An 18,370-nucleotide genomic window follows, 5' to 3' on the forward strand; every position below is an offset into this window, starting at 1 on the left:
ACTATTTAAATTATTGCAATAAGTCAAGAAAGATGGCTAGGTTGTTTTTCCCCCTTTAAACTCTTAATAAACTTCATGAGAAATGTAACATTGGAGTAACTAGAGGAAAGAGGAGAATGTGCTCTGTAATTGCATTTTTTAACTTCTCAGAGTTGCCAAATGCAAAATAACTTAAGCTGCATACAGGGTGCTCTGGAAGAAGGATTTAAAGGAGAATTTAAAAGAAAAATGGGACTTCCCTGGCCGTCCGGTGGTTAAGACTCCACACTTCCACTGCAGGCGGCGCGAGTTCCATCCCTGGTTGGGAAACTAAGATGCCACATGCCGCGCAGCACAGCCAAAAAATAATAAATAAATAAATAAATAAAGATTAGCCATCCCAGAAAAAGTGCAGGCACCGCTTCAATAGGGAAGGTGACCAGAAAAATTAATGGACACCAGAATTTTGGAAAAACCCAGATCAATAGAGTTTCCCAGACCATAGATAGGGATAGGTAAAAATATCAATAACTAGATTATTTACCCCTAAGCATGCCCTACCACCTGAGCACAAGATAGGCTATCTGGGGATCTGCTCTCTTTAATGAAAGAGTCTTCAAGATAGTGAACCAACATGGCATATGACCTTCCGTCAAGAAAAAGGACTATTACACAGAGCTACAAATTTGCTCAACAGATTTAGCCTAGATCCTTGTCTTCCTGGAGACCATAGTCCAGTAGGGAAGACAGAGAAGTGCCTGTAAAGATGAGTTGACATTTACTATGTGACAGATGCTGTGCTAAGCACTTGACTTGCATTATCCAATTTAGCATTTATAACAATCTATTCTTAACCCCATTTGACAGATGAAGAAAATAAAGTCATAGGTTAGGTAATTTGGTTGAGGTCACAAAATTAATGTGACAGAGCTGAGATTCTACCCAAGCTCTACCTGACTTCGGAGCCCCTGCTCTGGGCCACTGACAACCCATGGAGTTAGTGTAATAATAGAAGTTTCTACACAATTATGAGGAAACATGGAATAAGCATCAAACATCTTTCAGGGAAAACTTGTAGAGTAGTATAAAGATGAGAAAATGTGAAGTATAAATATAATGTCAATAAGTGTCAAAATAAAGATCAATGTGAGCATTGATAAATGAATGGAAAAGACAGATTTCTGCCTCAGAGCCTATTAAGGCTGGGTTTTACAAGTAGCTGCCTTTTCATTATTGGCTACACAATTCAATCCTATATCATCTAGTATCTTTACTCTTATTTTAGCAGTTAATCGTATATTGACATTCTTGCTTCTTATCAAGCTATTTTCTCCCTGTGAGTCGCCTCCATATATAACCAGCTCATAAAAAGCATAACGCAACATGTTTGATCGTTTCTTGATTTTGGTTTTTGTATTCCTGATTGAGGTACATACTAGCATACTAGGCAATAAGTACATGCTTGAGTTGAATTGACAGCCATTTATTTAAAGTTGGTTCAGAGTGGTAAATACATGAGATAAGCATAGAAGATCCAACAAGTGGGCAATAGAGAGTCCACAAAGCATAAAAATTTTTTTTTAATATTTAAAATTATAATCTGAGAAAAATGTCTAGAAGTAAAAGAATATCTGAATCTACATATTGAAAGGAACATACAGAGCTGAGACTGGAGAGTTGGCAAGAACCAATCATGTTCGTCCTTATAGTAGGCCACTATAAGAAATTTAAATTTTGTTCTAAGTGTAATAGGAATCCCTTGGAGGATTGTAATCAGAAGCACCACTGCTTACACAAAATGGAGAAGTAAAAATGTGTGTGTGGGGCTTCCCTGGTGGCGCAGTGGTTGAGAGTCCGCCTGCCGATGCAGGGGAGCCGGGTTCGTGCCCCGGTTCGGGAAGATTCCACGTGCCGCGGAGCGGCTGGGCCCGTGAGCCAAAGAAAAAAAAGAAAAAAGTGTGTGGACCTGAAAAAAAATGAAATATGAGAATTAAGAAATGGTTTTACTTTACAACATAAGGCCTTCTTGCTTCCACTGTAGTTGTGGGAATTCCCTCATATTCTCTTACATGGAACCTCCTTTTCTTTCCATCTATCAAAAGAGACTAACTTTATACCAACATTTTTTTTCCAATATAGGCTTTTACACGATATTAAATATAGTTTCCTGTGTTATACAGTAGGTCCTTGTTGTTTATCTATTTTATATATAATAGTCTGTATCTGTTAATCACAAATTCCAAATTTACCCCTCTCCCACCATACCAAACTTTTTGGCATGGCGTTTTGGGGGACCAAGAATAGCAAGCAATTTGGGGACTAAGAGTGTGAAATTAGCACTACAATTGTCAAGATAAGCCTGGAAAGCACAGTCATATGATAGGCAGGGGAAGTAGCTGGGTAATCAGAAACCAGTTGCCAAGGTAGAATGAGACCCAAAATTACAACTCAGGGCTGGGGATGAAAGGATATGAAGAGGAATATTCAGAAAACAAAGCCCAGGACATGGTCTAGAACTCTCTATATTCAGCATACACTGGAATATCAAACATGAATCTAGTAAAGGGAAGGGGGGGTAGAAGTGGGATCAGAGAAAGAAACAATCAGAAAAGTTTTTGAAAATCGATGATTTCCACCCAAAACTATACCTTAGCGGGTGGGGAAATATTAATAGGTTTCCCTGTCAAAATTTTGTCACTTTAATATCAGTGTTTATTTGATCTCTTCTTTGGATTTTTTTCACATTCTTAATTTTTCATTCTCTACCTCTCAAATTGTGTGTAATTTTCTGCAAGATTGAAATTCCTTTTTTAAAAAAATTGCCATTTGCAGCAATGTGGATAGACCTAGAGAATATTATGCTTAGTGAAATAAGTCCGATAGAGAAAGACAAATACTATATATATCACTTATATGTGGAATCTAAAAAATACTTTTAAATGAATGTATGTACAAAACAGAAACAGACTCACAAATACAGAAAACAAACTTATTGTTACTGAGGGGGAGAGGGAAGAGAGGAGGGACAAATTAGGGGTATGGGATTAACAGATACAACACTGAAATTGTTATGTGGAAGGTCTTGGTCCTGACAACATGGGATATTAAGCTAGTGTGGACCAACTCTTACTACAAGTATATTAAAATGCTGTATAAAATAATATAAAACTAATTACATAGTCAAGATGGAAAGAAAGGAAGAAAGAACAAAAAGAAAGGGAAACCACAGAGGTCAAGAACAAAAAGTGAATTAAAAAATCAGAGCAGTAAACTCCAGTTACCCTGTAGTAACCTGGAAAAGTGGGATACTGGAACCGGGTGTAAGGTTTAGGACTGGAAACTGGGATTGATCGTCCATACAGGGAAAAAATGCATGACTCTCAACTTGAAAAAGGCAGAGTGCTGGAACTGGGACTTTGCCAAGATGGTCTGTTAAATCCATGACAAAGGAACAGGAAAAACGTTATCCAAATGGCCCACAGAAGTTGCAAAGAAGCTCTGTACCTAATACTGGATGGACTAAATCTCCAATGGGGGAATAAAACTCTAGACTACCCAAATGAAAATATGGGATCCATATATTTACTACCCCTAAGGTACAGAAATCCCCAAACTGGTCCAGGACTCACAAAATTTCTCAAACCCTGGCAAGAGAAAATGTAAAACATCAAAATAAGAGTGACTCCCATAGGCCGAGGCACTAAGATGAGGAAAAATGAACATTCTATATCCCTCCCCCCCCCCAGAATGAGCCCATAATATTCAAAAGAGATGAAGAAATGAACCAGCATGAGGTGGAGCTCATACACACAACAATGGGTAGAATTTGTGTGCTAACAACCAGGTATAAAAGCAAATCACGGGCTTCCCTGGTGGCGCAGTGGTTGAGAGTCCGCCTGCCGATGCAGGGGACACGGGTTCGTGCCCCGGTCCGGGAAGATCCCACATGCCGCGGAGCGGCTGGGCCCGTGAGCCATGGCCGCTGAGCCTGCGCGTCCGGAGCCTGTGCTCCGCAACGGGAGAGGCCACAACAGTGTGAGGCCCGCGTACCGCAAAAAAAAAAAAAAAAAAAAAAAAAAAGCAAATCAGAAAGAGACTAGATATTTAAGTTTAAAATGATTAAGGAATTGACACCAAAAAACATAATTCTTAAAAGGAAAAATGGACAAATTGGACCTCATCAAAACGTAGGACTTCTGCTCTGCAATAGACTCCATAAAGAGAATGAAAAGATAAGCTACAGAAAATATTTGCAAACCACATAGCCAATGAAGGACTTGTATCTAGAATATATAGGAACTCTCAAAACTGAGCAGTTAAAAAAAAATCCAATTAGCAGAAACTAACACAACATTGTAAAGCAACTCTACTCCAATAAAAATTAATTTTAAAAAATCCAGTTAGAAAATAGGCAAAAGACATGAACAGACATTTCACCAAAGAAGATATGCAGATGACACGTGCACCAAGAAAGTGCTAAACATCATTAGCCACTAGGGAAATGCAAAGCCTAACAACAATGAGATATCACCAGGCACCTATTAGAATGCTGGGGAGGATGTGAAGAAACTGGATCACTCATACAGTGCTAGGAATATTAAATGATATAGCCACTCTGGAATACAGTTTGGCTATTTCTTTTTAAACTAAACATGCAGCTAACATATGACCCATCAATTGAACCCTTGGGCATTTATTCCAGAGAAATAAAAACCTATGTTCGCACAAAACCTGTACAGAAATATTCATAACAGCTTTATTCATATTAGCCTAAAACTGGAAATAACCCAGATATTCTTCAACTAGTGAATGGTTAAACAACAATGGTATATACCATAGAATATTACTGAGCAATAAAAAGGAGTAAACTATTAACACACATACAACTTGGATGGATCATGAGGGAATTATGCTGAATGAAACAAGCTAATCTCAAAGGTTATATACTGTATTAATCCATGTATATAGCATCTTGAAATAACAAAATTATAGAAATTATAGAGAACAGATTTGTGGTTGCCAGGGGTTCAGAACAGGGTAGATGAGTGAGGGAAGTAGGTATGGCTCTAAAGAGCAGCATGAACCTCAGGGTGATGAACAATTCTGTATCTTCACTGTGGTGGTTGTTACACAAAGCTATACATATGATAAGATTGCATAAAACTACACACATACACATGCACACGCACACACACACACACACACACACACACTGGTGAAATCTGAATTAAACAAATAGTTAAAGATATACAAGAAAGGAAAGAAACCACAATGAAGAAAATCTGGCAGGGGACTTCCCGTGACTTCCCCAGTGGCACAATGGGTAAGAATCCACCTGCCAATGCAGGGGACACAGGTTTGATCCGTGGTCTGGGAAGATTCCCACATGCCGCGGAGCAACTAAGCCACACACCACAACTACTGCTCCACAACAAGAGAAGCCACTGCAAGGAGAAGCCCGCGCACCACAACGAAGAGTAGTCCCCACTTGACACAACTAGAGAAAGCCTGCGCACAGCAACGAAGACTGAACGCAGCCAAAAATAAATAAAATTAAATCGTTAAAAATAAAAAAAAGAAAATCTGGCAGATTTTTCTTTTAAAATTTGTAGAAGTAAAAATTATTATCACTGAAATAAAAAGCATAAAAGGTATGTTAAACAGCTTATTAGACATAGGTGAGAAAGAATCTGTTACCTAGAAAATAGATTTTCATAAATCACACAGAATGTAGTACAGACAAATGAAAGAGATGGAAAATGCATGGCAGAAGCTAAGAGAGAGAAGATACAATGAGAAGATACTATGATGCCTCTAATAGGAGTCCCTGGAGAAGGAAATAGGGGGAGAGACAATGCTCAGAGCAAACAGATCGAATTTTTCCATACTTAAAGAAAGATGTAAGTTATCACACTGAAGGACCAAGCAAGGAAAAAAAAAAATCCACACACACTCAAATGGTGGTGAAAGAATCTACAGAATACCAGAGATAAAGAGAAAGTCTCAAAAGCAACCAGAGGCAAAAGACATATTACCACAGAAGAATAACTATTAGACTGACAGCAGACTTCTCATCATCAACAATAGGATCTTAAAGACTAGATTAATATCTTCAAAGAGCTAAAAGAAAATAACTATTTAACTTAAAGTTATACACTTAACTAAAGTATCTTTTAAAATAAGGCTAACATAAAGACATTTTCAGACTAACAGAAAGTTTATTACTCACAGGCTATCACTGGAAGACCTATGATAGTTACTTCTTCCTGAAGTGTCAGAAGAAAGATGTTGAAACAAAAGCGAAGAAATGAGATGCAAAAAAAAAAAAAAGAGAGAGAGGTAAATTGGTAAACATGTGGATTAAATCTATACAAATATTCATTTGTGAAAACAACATTGGTAACATTAAAGACTGATGGGGGTTAGAAACAAAGTACAAATAAAATACCACTCAAGAATAACATGTCAATGGGAGGTGGAGTGACCAAATTTAAAGACTCTAAGGCCTATGCATTGTTTGGGAAGAGGATAGAACTCTTGGTTAACTTTAAACATTGCTAAGACAACTGTACATGTTAAATATTAACAATAACCAAAAAAAAAAGTCTCTAAAAGTGTAGATATATAATTATATAACTTCCCAACCAACAGAGGAAAGAAGAGGACTTTAAAAAATCAAGACAGTAGATGACAGAAAAAGAGAAAGAAAGAGCAGGGTATAGAGAAAATATAAAATAACTTGCTAAAATTAATACCAAATATATTAGTGATTAAAACAAAAGAAGAGGGATTCTATCTCTCCATTAAAAGTCAGCAATTCTCAAATTGGATTTTAAAAGAACAAAGTTCTGCCATATGCTGATGAAAACAAAGGGATGATAAAATACCAGGAAATTATGCATATTTTAAAAACTGGCACACCAATATTATTATTATACAGAGTAAATGTTAAAGCAAAAGAATTATTAGTGATAAAGAGTATCATTACTCAATGATAAAAGGAATCATTCTCTGTTTTGTTCCATGCTGTTTTTTCACTGTCTTTAACAATGCCTAGCACATAGTAGGTGCTCAGTAAATGAATGGTTGAATTTATTAGGTCATGAGAATGACACAGACCTAACATCTTAGCCTTAAAATATATAGAGAGCAGAGCTTGACAAAATTCTGAAGAAAACTGATAAATCTATAACACTGGGAGGTTTTTAACATTTCTCACACATGAAACAGTAAGATCAAACACAAATTTAGTTAAAGATACAGATGATTTTTATAATTGACTTAACAACCTCAATCTAATGAGCATGTAGAGGACACTGCACCCAACAATTATAGAATACATAATTTTTAAAGATCAGTTATAAAGTTATATAGAAAACATTTATAAATATTAACTATGCATAAGACCACAAAGGAAGTCTTCACAAACACTAAAGAATTTATATATAGACCATGTTTTCTGAGTACAATATGATAAAGTTAGAAATAAATTAAAATATATTTAATGTTTGGAAATTTTTAAACACTTTTATTAACTTAGTCTTCAAAGTATAATTATGAATATGAAATACATAGAAAATAAATGGCAATGAAAGCATTGCATATCGAACTCGTAGTACAAATAGCACAAAAAGAAAATTTATTGCTTCATAGGTATATTTTTAAAAGAAGTATGAAAATTAATATTAGAAAATGAATGGAGTAAATATCTAATGGAGTAAAATATCTAAGATTTAATAAAATATGGTAGACAAACTTCTGGTAAGGTTGATCAATGAAAAAAGAGAAAGTACAGGGGCTTCCGTGGTGGCGCAGTGGTTGAGAGTCCGCCTGCTGATGCAGGGGACACGGGTTCGTGCCCGGGTCCAGGAAGATCTCACATGCCGCGGAGCGGCTGGGCCTGTGAGCCATGGCCGCTGAGCCTGCGCGTCAGGAGCCTGTGCTCCACAACGGGAGAGGCCACAACAGTGAGAGGCCCGCGTAACGCAAAAAAAAAAAAAAAAAAGAGAAAGTACAAATAAACAATATTGGAAATGATATAAAGATACAATTACAATAATAAAATTCTCCAATCAAATTAGTGCCAATAAATTTGAAAACAAATGACATGGATTTTTAAGATAAATTATTAAATTTAACTTGAGAAGAATAGAAAATATTACTAGTTCTATAATTATGAAAGAAATGGAATAGTAGTTAAATCTACCACAAAGAATACATGAGGTTCATATTATTTTGCAGGAGAGTTCATTTCCAGAAAATGAACTGAAAAATGGAAAGTTCATTTTAGGAGGCTAGTGTATCCTTGATACCAAAACCAGACAATGACTGTACAAGAAAGGAAAATATAGGTCAACCTTGGTTATGAACATAAATGTAAAAACTCCTACACAAAATAATAGCAATCCAAACCCAGGAATGTAGTTTTTAAAAAGATTATGACCAGTTGGGTTTATCACACAAATACAATGATGAATTACCATAAGAAAAAAAATCTATTATTTCATTTCAACACATTAATAAATTAAAGAAGGAAAACCACATGATCATCTCAGAGGATACAGGAAAAGCACTCAATAAAATTCAACATCCACTTATGATTTTTTTTAAAAACCACAAAACGCTTAGCTAACTAGAAATAGAAGGAGACTTCCTACCCTGAAAAAGAGTATTTATCAAAAACCTGAAGCAAACGTTATAGTCAATAGTGAAATGTTTAGAAGCATTTTTTAATTCAGAAAAAAAAGACAAGGACGACCATTATCACCACTTCTATTTAACATCGTCCTGGAGGTCCTGTGAAAGAAACAAATAAAATGTGAAAGAATTGGAACCAAAGAAAAAAACTATCATAGCATGTTAATCACAGTTGTTTCAAACTTCTGGTCCTGGTCTGATAATTCCAACACCTCTGCTGTCTCTGAGTCTGGTTCTGATGATTGCTCTGTCTCTTCAGACTGTGTTTTTTTGTCTTTTAGTATGCCTTGTAATTTTTTGTTGAAAGCCAGACATGATATACAAATAAAGGGAACTGAGGTAAATAGACCTTTGGGGTGCAGTTTTATATTTATCTGGCTGGGGGTTACCATTTGCTGTAACTGTAGGTGTCAGGGGCTAAAATTTCCTCTGTTTCTGTCTGCCCTGTTGTCTTTAGGTTTCTCTAGAGACTTCTTCTTAAATAACGTCTGAGACACACAATTCTTCCATCTGTGTTCTCCTGTTATTATACAAAGGTCTTATTGATGTGGTGGTCAAGGGTAGGGAGATAGGAATATTCTATAGCCTATGATTAGGTCCCAGATTTTTAGTGAGCCTTGCCCCCTGGGCTGTGACCTTCACCAGTGCTTCTCGGTTTTATTTTACTTTTTCCCCCTTAAGTGAGACAGGAAGGTTAGCAGGGGCTGGAGTTAGGTATTTCCCATCCTTCAGGTTAGTGGGTCTCTGGTAAAACCCCAGTCAGTTAGGCTCTGGTAAAACAGTTTCTCTTGAGGGCAGGCCTTGTTAAGAACAAATGCTCTGGGCATACTTCAAAACAGAGTTTAAAACCTCTGTACCAAGACACCAAAACCACAGTTAAAAGACAAGTTCCATGTTGGCAAGGTTGTGGAGAAATAGGAACTCTCATACACTGCTGGTAGATATCTAAGAGAGCACAATTTCTCTGAAGAACAATTCAATGCTATCCAGTAGAATTGAATACATGTATATCCTAGACCCCAGCGGTTCCACTCTTAGATCTAAACTCGGTACCATTTGCCTTTTTCAATGTGGTGTTGCTTGCAAGGATGATGCAAAAGCAAATGTGGGTAAAATGCTGGTGATTTAGCACAAATTAAGGCTGTGGTCCCAAACTGTTCTGGTTGTTGTTGTATTTTTTATTGTCAGGCACTTGAAATAAAATCATCACCACCACCACCATCATCATCACCATCAACATCACCCAGTTGTACTTATGAATTTTACTGATGAAGCAGTAAAAATTAATAAATTTTCTTAAATAAAGCTCAACTCTGGAGTACATGTCTTTTGAATATTAATATCCTGCAAAATGAAATGGAAAATACGCATAAAACGTTTCTGTACATGAGGGTAGTTGGTTCCCTCTCACGGAAAAACACTTGTGCTTTTTTTTTTTTTTAATTCTTTTTTTGAGCTATGATCTGAACTAGCTGCTTTTTTCATGGAACACCATTTCTACTTGAAAGAAAGACTGACAAACTATGGTTATTCAGACTTGGGATTTTGGCAGGCATTTTCTCATAAATGAACAAAGTGGGCCTGTCACTTCAAGGGAAGAAACTGACTGCATCTGTTGCCAATGATAAATTTTGAGCTTTCAAGCAAAAGTTAGAATTTTGGAAAACTTACATCCACTACTATGACCTTGAGAGTTTCCCAGCTTTCAGAAACTTCTATGATGAAGTCAGTGGTAATATAAATAAATGTGCTTTTTTGATACTGTATAATGAAATCTGTCGATGTTTGTAAGACATATAATTCAGTGAAGCAATGTTTTCCAAATGACCAAGAAAGATCAATGGGTTTTATGTGTAACAGAGTATGAGAAGTTCATTGACACTATTTCAGATTCCACACTGCAACCTTTATGAAACTATTATTTATTGACTTTTGATTTAGTATCTTTGATGAAGAGTATCCAAAGTTATCTTTAAAGGTTATTAAAATACTCTTCCCTTCTCCAACTACATACCTATGTGAGGCCTATTTTTCTTCATATATTTCAACAAAGACAACATATTGTAACAGACTGAATGCAGAAGGAGATATAATTTCCATCAAGCCAGGCATTAAAGAGATTTGCAAAATGCAGAACAATGACCTTCTCACTAACTTTTTTGGTAAAATATAGTTATTTTTCATTAAAAACACATTATTTATGTTAAACACAATGGATTTGTTGTTAAATAAATATTTTTTTAATTTCTCAGTTTTAACTTTAAACACCATACACATCAATAGATATATCTACACAAACAAAAGCTATTTGGGGTCCTTAATAATTTTAACAGTGTAAAAGAATTATGAGAGCAAAACTTGGAGAACCACTGCCCTAAAGAAAACTATCTCCCATACGTTCCCCAAGAGACATGTACAAGCTTATTCACTGCAGACATGTTTGTGATTAAAATTTTTTTAAATTACTTAAAGTCTATCAATAAGGGAATGGATACACACATTTTGAAACAGTCATATAATAAAATCTCTCTCTGAAATTAAAATGAATGAACTAGATTTATATGTACTGATGTGGATGATTCTGAAACATGTTGAGAGACATTTTTAAATGTTTCAAAAGGAGAGGTACAGAATGATACCATTTACGTACATTTCAAAAACAGAGAGAAGGACATTATTGCTTATGGATACATCCATGTATAGTAAGAATACATACCCTTGGATGTGGATACAAAGGAAGATACGTATCAACCTCCGGACACCAGTGGTGAGTAAGGCCAGAGAACGCGGGGGAAGATTCGAACATATATGTAAATTATTTAGAAAAATATGTGAAGTAGTAAGTATGGCACAAAGTTAGTATTTGTTAATCGGCATTGTTCTGTACATTTCTATTCATTTGAAACATTCTAGTGTTAAAATATACTTATTTTTAAATGCCTCTGTACATTTGCCATCAGTTAGTAAAGAAAAATGCAACTGGCTGGTTCCCAGGGGAATTCGTTTTCCCCATCCGGGGCTGGACAGCCAGCTGTCCTCTTTTGCCGGCTGCTTATTGACCCTAATAGATGACTCGGGATATTTGAAGGGTAATGTCTTTTCTGTCTGCAAAGCTCTTGATCCTGGGTGTCTCAGTCATGGCTGCAGAGGAAATTCTCCCTCAGATTTCTTACAGAACTCCTGCAGCTGTCAGGCAGGGCAAGAAGCCAGCAAACCCAGAGAACAACTTGAGCAGGCATCAGCATAGTTCCCGCTTGGGGCAGGACTCCCAACACAGAGTATTCTGTTCCTTTTCCTTTTCCTTCTGAAGCCAGAGAGCAAGCCTTTGATTCATGTGGCAATGATATCATGTAGCCTGCTGGGTGTAGCTGAGCTCTGGGCGTGCATCTGGGAGGCACCTAATCCCCCTCGCACTCCCTGGAGCCTGCTGAGCCCCACTGGATAATTTCATGGTACAGCTGAGATGATATTTTTACCTTTAAATTCATAATTCAGCCCAGAAGCCACTCAGCTTCCCGGAATTTTTATTAAGAATACCCTCAGCAATAATTTTCAGACTTCATAGGCTCTGATAAGGAGGAAAGAGCTTGATATTCCGGTTTTGTTTCTGTTTGAAGAGCATATCCCCAAAGGAGTCGTATGTGTCCCAGATTCAACACAGCTGTTAATTAGAGCTGAGAACACTTGGTTGACCCCGGTGCGGCTAATTGCTAGAACTGAGAAGCGTCTCTAAGGGCCTCATATGATAACAACTGAAAATTGTACTGAGCATCACCTAACGCTTCTGGAACCAGTTCAGGATGGGAAGCAATAGGCTCCCTGCGGTTCCTGGCGCGGGAGAGGCAGCTATGTGCTGAAGGAGCAGTATGAAGTATTCTCTTCAGCGATTAGAACACCCACATTTCACTCTGGATGTGTGACTTGAGGCACTGTGCTCGGAAGGGCTTATCAGAGAGCTCAGAACCGTACAGCAGAGCATATGTGGCCTACTTCGGAGGACTTCCACCACTCCTGTGACATCTCACCCCAGTACCAGCGCCTCCACTGCCTCCCGGCCGGTGCAGCACAACAGGCTGTAAGACAACTCCTGTTGGGACCCTTGACCAGGTTCTGACGTGCAGCTGATGCAATCATTCTGTTTCCCCATCTTAAAATGACAAGTCTAGCTCTCAGAATGAGAAAAATGTATCGAAGTCACCTAGTTCCCAGTCTGGCACACACGAGTGGTGCCACTTTGTCTCCCCCTCTTTGCTCTGTGGGCAGAGAAGACAGTGGAAATAACCAGAAACAGGAAGGTAGGCTGACAGAGAGGGCAAGAGCTGGGCCCAGTGGGAAAGAAGAGGAGATAACAGAGGCAAGTAAAGTGAGGCAGAAAGTTAGAAAGACAGCCAGAGGGCAGTGGTTAGGGAAAGGAGAAAGGGGAGAAGAGGAGGCACGAAGGGTGGAAGAGGAACGTAAAAGAGATGGCCAATTAGAGACAGCAGAGAGGGGGCCCCACCTCCTTTCCCCCAGGTCCTGCGAGACAGTAAAAATCAGCAGAGCTCACCATGAGTGCTTTGGCCTTCTCAGCCAAGAGGCCCAAAACATAACGCCAGATAGTTCAGAGCTCTGGACGACTCTACTCCCTCGGCCTGGCCCAAGGAAGGTCACCTGGAGCCAGCAGTGTAAGGAGAGACTCATGATCCCTTTTCCAGAAGAGGTCCAAACCGTGGGTCCAGTTCCAGGAAGTGACAGCAGCAGAAAGTAACCCAGAGTCAGCCTTGCCCAGAGCCGGAGAGGGGAAAGACCCAAAGGGAGTTGGAGGAAAAGGGATCAATTTCATTTGCTTCTAGGCCAAGACTGGCTGAGGATGGCGCCCTGTTCCAAAGACAGCCAGGGACCCCACATCGCTTGAGTCCCTAATTGGACCTTTCAGATAGTTTTCCTCCTAAGGGACACCTCTCAATAACAAATGTGCATGGAGGAGGCCCTGAGTGCTCAAGCCTGTTGTGGGCAGTAGTGGGGGAAACAGGGACAACAAAGGAAGCTGCTGAATGCAGGCAACGTGCCGGAGAAGAAAATCTAACACACAAGGAATCACAATGTGCAACAGAGAAGAGCAACAAATGACGGGGTGGTGCAGGCTCAGAGTCTGTAGGAACTGGAAGGGGTGGCAGGGAGGGCTAGAGTAGTCAGGGAGACTTCACGGAGGAGGTGGAACTTGAGGACGAGTGGAGCCCTTCAGGGTAAATACAGGGGCAGGGTGCCTTGCTTGGATAAACTAACAAGGTTGACGTCATTTGCTTGGAAGGCCCATTTTAGAGAAGGATGAGAAACCATGGTCCTTTATTACCATAAATTTACATGGAGATTTATGTTTTGAGACTTTTCATATAAATGTTCATAATTGCTCCTCATAAGGCTTTTAAGAAATAATTTTTATTTTCAGAATTGAAAAATATCTTAGATTTTATATAGTCCAGGCTCCATACATTACATTTGAGGAAATGATTCCCCAAGAGGTCACATGACTAACTCAAGGTCATGTAGTTAAGTAGCTCCAGGACTGTAACTCAGGTCTTTTTTATTTTTTTTTCTTTTGGCCGCACCACACAGCTTTTGGGATCTTAATTCCCCAACCAGGGATTGAACCCAGGCCCATGGCAGTGAGAGCACCAAGTCTCAACTACTGGACTGCCAGAGAATTCCCTAACTCAGGTCTTATTATTCTACTCAAATAGACTTACCGAAAAGTATATAGATGCAATTTTGTTTTAATTTATACAGAATTATTTCCTATAATAGAGAACTATACTTAAAAAGAATAATTTTGTATGTATTGTTTCCTTATAGTAAAAGAAATATATGATCATCATAGAAAATTTAGAAAATATAGGTAAGCCAAAAAAATTAAAATCCTCCATAATCACAGCATCCAGTTTGTAGACTTTGAAAGTTGTTAAAAGTATGTATTATTTTCATTTGACCTTCACATATAGATAGCTTTATTTCAAGAGAAAATGTCTCTGGTCCTCTTTAAGGAGAAGCATGTTAAACAGGATAATGTAGTGGAAAGAGCACAGTATTTGGAGGCCGAAGATCTAGGTTCAAGCCCTGGTCAGTCATGACTATCTGTGTGATTGTCCATAAATCAATCAACTTTCCTGTGCTTTAGTTTCTCATTTGCAAAATAATGGGGTTTCAGGGATGAATTACTTAGCTTGCTAAAATGTCTTTCTGGGACTTTAAAATCAAGCCTTGTAAGCTTAGAACAGTTAATTAAAACAAAACAAAACGGTATCTGATGTTTCTAAAGGAATGTAACAGCATGTTAAAATAGGGCTCTTCCTTTCTCAGGGTTTTGGCTGAGGCTCCAAAGCTGAGAACAGTAGGTTTATGTCTCTCTCCACTCATAGACATCCTAAGTGAGATACAAGATTGTCTAGGCAAGACTTGCAAAGAGATGCCTAGAGCTGGCTCTACCACGTTTAGATCTTCACACACCTCCAGGCTTTGCAAGCGAAGGCTAAGAGAAGGGACCGAGTGATTCCACTGGAAAAAAAGTCTTTGGCAAAAGGCTGACTGTGGCACCTGGGGCAAAAGAGCAAAGCCAGTGGGTCCCAGAGGGAATAAGCTTCACTACAGAAACAATATAGAAGTCTGTGTCATGAGGATATGTGGAAGAGAGCTGGACTTGAGTTATCCTATAGACTCGACAAGGCCCTTCTAGACGACTCCAACAACGGAGACACTGCCAGGGGTGGGGGAGGCTGCTGGAATCCAGGTGATAAGGGAGGAATTTTAAGAACCTACCTGAAGTGGGTATTGTCTAGGCAATGCTATAGTAGGATATCCCAGGGAAGAAGGGTCTTTAAATGAATCCTCAAAATCACCCCACCAGAGAAACACCCGTTAGATCTGCCACTCACAGAGGGCTCTGTTCTTACAACTGCAAGAGCTACTGAAGACCATGCCTCTTTCTCTAATCCCTCTTCTCTCCTGGGCTCAGCTAGTGCAAGAGGAGGTGAAAAAAGAGAAGAAATGACTGTGAACCCCGCCTCTTCACCATATGTTTGCAAGTCTGGTTGAGGCCCACACTAGTGGAAGGGAGAACTTTAACTGGGATAAGAAGTTGAAGTTTTCATATTAGATTGGACTGAACTTTTCAATACCCCTGGGTAGGGAAGAAAGATTGGAGAGAGCAGTTTTAAAGGGCCAGTTATAAGATAGAACAAAGTTGCTTTTTGCTCAAGTCCTCCCAAGTCCAGCTTGTTTATTATACTAAATACAGGTGGATAACTTCGGTGAGTTGAGAGAGGATTGATTGCAAAGGGGAGGGGTACTTGTGGCCAGATCCCAATTAAGAGGCTGTTGTCTAGAAATTAGGCAAAAAGGTAATGGTAAATCTAGCAGGAATTAATGATTGCTTAGATGTGGAAGAAAAGTAAGGTAGATGGCTCATATAAGCTTGTAACGTTTCTAGTCTGAGAGACTGGAAGATGGTGACAATGGAGAGTAATGCCACTTCTACAGATAAATATGTACTCTAGAGAGACTTCACACTTAGGTCAACGATGCCACATTTTTGGAACTATTCAATTGAGTTCCTCCTGAGCCAATGGTCTCTGAGCCAATTTATGAGTCATATAAAAAATCAATCTCATTACTGTTCATGTATCCACTTTTCATTTAATCCATCATTTAACAAACTTTTGTTAAGCGTTTCCTATGCATTATGCGCTGTGCTAACTAGTGCAGAGAAAAATTTGCAGGACACAGGGTCAGTCCTCAAGTCACTCACAATCTATCTGCTCCACCCACTCCAGTTAAATATTGGGGTAACCCTGGGTTTTGTCGTCTTACCCCCCTTTAACTCCCTAATGTCATTGTTTTTATACAGAAAAGAGTAGAGTATTGTGTAAAATGGGTATGTGCCACCTTAAGTATATGACCTTACTTCCATTTGCCCATTTGTCTATTTTGCTTTTTGTCCTACAGAATTTAGGCTATTACGACTACATGGTCCAGAAATTTGACCTCTGTCCAAATACGCACTTTCTAAATGTAAGCAGACACTCAAAATCAGTCTAAAAATCATTGGCACAAAAAGTACCCAAACAGGCCCATACAACTGTGTTCTCTCCCACACGCTCTCTTTAACACACATATATACACACGCACACTTGTTCACGCCACTCAGATTCAGTTCAATCTGATAGCAATATGTATCTAGTACTCAGAATATCAAAATTTGGTGCTAAGTCCTCTAAGGGATATAAATTTTAGAAACACAGTTCATTTTTTTCAGAAGCCCACAACTTAGTAGGAGAAATAGATACATTTATAAATAGACATATGTGGTACAAAGTAAAGTGTGAAGTGACATAATAAAAGAATAAACAATTAATTGTAATAAATTAACAAGGGAGAAAGAATCTATACGAACCCCTTATATTTATGTTGCTTGTTTTCTGGACCTCAGGCACAGAGATCTGAGTTAATCATACTCTTCAATGTATTCAGCAAACATCCTTTGAGCACCTACTATGTGGCAGGCACCTTTCTAGGTACTGAGGATACACAACTTTTATTCAAGTTGTGGCAATGGAAAGAATTAAAGCAGGGTGGTGGCAGAGCACATCATTAGATGGCTCTTTAGTTGGGTGACAGAAAGAGCTTCTCTAAGGATATGATTTTTTTTTTAATTTTTTTTTTTTTTTTTTTTTGTAGTACGCGGGCCTCTCACTGTTGTGGCCTCTCCCACTGCGGAGCACAAGCTCCGGACGTGCAGGCTCAGCGGCCACGGCTCACGGGCCCAGCCGCTCCACGGCATGTGGGATCTTCCCGGACCGGGAAACGAACCCATGTCCCCTGCCTCGGCAGGCGGACTCGCAATCACTGCGCCACCAGGGAAGCCCATAAGGATATGATATTAAAGCAAGACCTGAATGGCAAGAAGGAGCCCACCCTGAAAAGGAAGATCAGAAGGACAAGCATCTCAGACAAGGGGAACAGCTATTGCAAAAGCCCCAAGCAAGGATGAGTTTCACGTGCAGCAGAGACTAAAAGAAGGCACATGTCCCTGGAACACTGTGGGCAAGGTGGGGAGACTGGAAGGAGATGAGGCTGGAGAGGTGGACAGTGACCAGATAACTAAGGCCAGGCTTTTAAATAATATAAAGTTCGGATGATCCTTAAATGACTGTGCATGCGTGCACACACACACACACACACACACACACACACACACACACGTTCCAAAAATGTTTCAAGCATTGGCAGAACTGGTGGAATCTATGAGTACTTGGAAGAAATAACATTCATTTGGATCAAGTTTAAAACTCATTACTTTATATTCACATCTAATACTTAATTTGACTAGGAAAATCTAAGGAACAAAAGGATATTTGCAAACTATACCTAAACTCTAAGCATTACCCATGATATCACTGAACAGAGTTTAGGAAAAGCCATGGGCTCCTAAAGAACAATTAAAAAAAAAAAAGAGAGACACCATGATAGTAAGCAGGGTGAGTGGAACAATTCCAACTATGGGGTAAAGAATGGCATTTTTTGCTATGTTTCTAATTAGGCTGGAGATGATTAAGCCATATTCTCATCATTGGTTTTGGATAAGGCCCCTCTCTTATATTGTTATTTTTCCCAATCCCTACTCCATATGTATCCTTCTGACATGTTTGAAATATGTCCTCGA

At 38.8% G+C, this 18,370-nt stretch overlaps 1 long non-coding RNA gene across 1 annotated transcript in view; it reads right to left on the bottom strand.

Annotated features, from left to right (window-relative positions):
• Positions 1-1,532: 1,532 nt before the first annotated feature.
• LOC132531734 (uncharacterized) overlaps positions 1,533-18,370 on the bottom strand; it is a 70,486-nt gene continuing 53,648 nt past the window's right edge. Inside the window, exons 3-4 of the long non-coding RNA XR_009544203.1 lie at positions 6,209-6,245; positions 1,533-1,945 (exon numbers count right to left, since the gene is read on the bottom strand). This is a non-coding gene — a long non-coding RNA (uncharacterized LOC132531734). The remainder of the gene's footprint in view (positions 1,946-6,208; positions 6,246-18,370) is intronic.

Source organism: Lagenorhynchus albirostris, chromosome 13 (genome assembly GCF_949774975.1).
Source record: "Lagenorhynchus albirostris chromosome 13, mLagAlb1.1, whole genome shotgun sequence".
NCBI classification, from domain to species: domain Eukaryota; kingdom Metazoa; phylum Chordata; class Mammalia; order Artiodactyla; family Delphinidae; genus Lagenorhynchus; species Lagenorhynchus albirostris.